General features: G+C 57.4%; 1 non-coding gene across 1 annotated transcript in view; it reads left to right on the top strand.

Moving 5' to 3' along the window:
* The first annotated feature begins 2,141 nt into the window (after positions 1-2,141).
* The window catches only part of LOC124772950, a 1,909-nt gene continuing 1,550 nt past the window's right edge, over positions 2,142-2,500 (top strand). Inside the window, exon 1 of the ribosomal RNA XR_007014401.1 lies at positions 2,142-2,500. This exon is cut by the window's right edge and continues 1,550 nt beyond it. This is a non-coding gene — a ribosomal RNA (small subunit ribosomal RNA).

Below are 2,500 nucleotides of genomic sequence, written 5' to 3'. Positions count from 1 at the left end.
AACCTAACCCATGTTGTGCCTTAACCTAACTCATGTTGTGCCTTAACCTAACCCATGTTGTGCCTTAACCTAACCCATGTTGTGCCTTAACCTAACCCATGTTGTGCCTTAACCGAACCCATGTTGTACCTTAACCTAACCCATGTTGTACCTTAACCTAACCCATGTTGTACCTTAACCTAACCCATGTTGTCCCCTAACCTAACCCATGTTGTCCCCTAACCTAACCCATGTTGTCCCCTAACCTAACCCATGTTGTCCCCTAACCTAACCCATGTTGTCCCCTAACCTAACCCATGTTGTCCCCTAACGTAACCCACGTTGTCGCCTAAACCTGCTCTGTAATTGTTATACGACTCGTTCAATTAGTGTAGTGTTGCCCACCCGCAACCCTCGCAATATAGTTCGCTACTCGCACTGCCCGCTCCCCTGTGTATCGCTTCATGTTAAACACCTTGCAAGTCTTGCTGACTTTCCACATGCTCCTGCTGTACACTGTAATGTGGATGGCAGCAGGACGTACATGCCGCCCCCCCCCCCCCACCCCTCCCCACGTCCCCACGTCCACACCTTGCCCCCTGCCTTCGCAAGCTGGTTGGTGACAAGTTTGCATGTTCAATGCCCTTCGCATGCGACGTACGCAGGCTACGTTGTGGTGCGGCCTGTGTCAACTGTCCGCTGATGTCGTACGCGTGAACCACAATCTGTACTGCACATTCGTCCTTATGTACTGAATGATACATCGTGGCACATGTGTGACCGTACAACGACTGCGCCCAAAAACGGCGGACCATACAGTGCAAATATTGTGCACGCAGCTACGTGTCGTCTCCCTATGAGAGCTGGATTGCAGTGTGGTACGCCATAGAGACGTGTGGGAGGAACGGACGCCGTGGATGGCGATCAGCATGAGCTGTCTGTTGATGTATTCGGACCTAGTCGTCTCTCCTCAAACACCGTGATAGCATGGTGCACCGCGTTCCATATCTGCGACATGCTACAGAGGCCGGTTGACAGTCGTTCGAGCAATGGACATCGCATACGTACGGGGGCCACCTTCCACGTATTGTCTAGGCGTGCACATTTTGTTGCGTGTATGTGGGCAGACGTAGTGTGGCGTGACACCTGACACAGGCATGCAATAATCGTTGAAGTTGCTAATGGCGATGGACGCCTGCGTTTTCTGGTGAAGTTACGCAAATGAAGAAATGGTAACCCGTTGTGGTGCGGTTGTTCTCGCTAGGGGTGAATCGGTGATGGCGACGATAGGTTGAGGTACTAACCGGTTGTTCCAGCGATACCCACCATGCCGATGAAACTGAACGGCATCTGGGTGTGAAGCGATACGCGGCGGTGGCTGGGTGGGACCGTCCCCGGCCGGTGAGGGGGCGCCTCCCGGCGTGCTGGCCGCGCGGTGCGTGGGCGCACGCGCTACAGCCGGCTGGTGGGGGCGGCCAGTGGCAGGCGCGCCGGCCGACGGACGCGGCAGGCGTCGCAGCTGCGCGCCGGCGCACCCTGCGCGCGGCGCCGTGCGGCCAAAGTAGGTCCTCGCGGGCCCGGTGCGAAGCGCGGTGGACATCTTCAGTGTGCTGGTCCGATTGAGGACTGTGTGCGTTGAGGATGCGCCGCCGCCCGGCGCTCGGCGCCGCGACGCCGTCTGCTGCTCGGTCGCCCCAGCGGTTCTCGCTGGTGGTTTGTATCGCAGCTGTGCGGATGTGTTGGCGCGTGCGCTGTGCTGGGAGAGTTCGCTTCGGCACCCAAGTGGGGCTTTTGTCCTTCTGTGGCGCTGGCGTTGGAGCTGCCGGTCACCGTAGGTGGCGCGTGTTGTCTCCCGCCGGCAATGCCACGACAGCACGCTCCCGGGCCTCTGTCGGCAGCGGCAAGCTCAGTTGGGAGCACGGGTGGTCGCACCGAAAGCGTCTACTCGCCTAACTCCGGGCGATTGCGCCTCTCTCGAACCCGGCCAAGTACTTGGGACGGCGCTGCGCGCCGCCGGGACCTGAGAGGGTTTCGAGGTGTATTGTGCAGGGGAGCTCAGCCTCCTCCTGTTTGCAGAATGATTGAGCGGACGCTTGCGTGTTCGCGTGGGCCCCCGGGACACACTCCCGGGCGGCCGGCTGCTCAGCTCTAGTTGACGCAGCTCCCTGGTTGATCCTGCCAGTAGTCATATGCTTGTCTCAAAGATTAAGCCATGCATGTCTCAGTACAAGCCGCATTAAGGTGAAACCGCGAATGGCTCATTAAATCAGTTATGGTTCCTTAGATCGTACCCACGTTACTTGGATAACTGTGGTAATTCTAGAGCTAATACATGCAAACAGAGTCCCGACCAGAGATGGAAGGGACGCTTTTATTAGATCAAAACCAATCGGTCGGCTCGTCCGGTCCGTTTGCCTTGGTGACTCTGAATAACTTTGGGCTGATCGCACGGTCCTCGTACCGGCGACGCATCTTTCAAATGTCTGCCTTATCAACTGTCGATGGTAGGTTCTGCGCCTAC

Source organism: Schistocerca piceifrons, unplaced genomic scaffold (genome assembly GCF_021461385.2).
Source record: "Schistocerca piceifrons isolate TAMUIC-IGC-003096 unplaced genomic scaffold, iqSchPice1.1 HiC_scaffold_943, whole genome shotgun sequence".
NCBI lineage: Eukaryota > Metazoa > Arthropoda > Insecta > Orthoptera > Acrididae > Schistocerca > Schistocerca piceifrons.
Note: the sequence above shows the minus strand (reverse complement) of the source record. Positions and strands in the feature narration are given on the sequence as shown.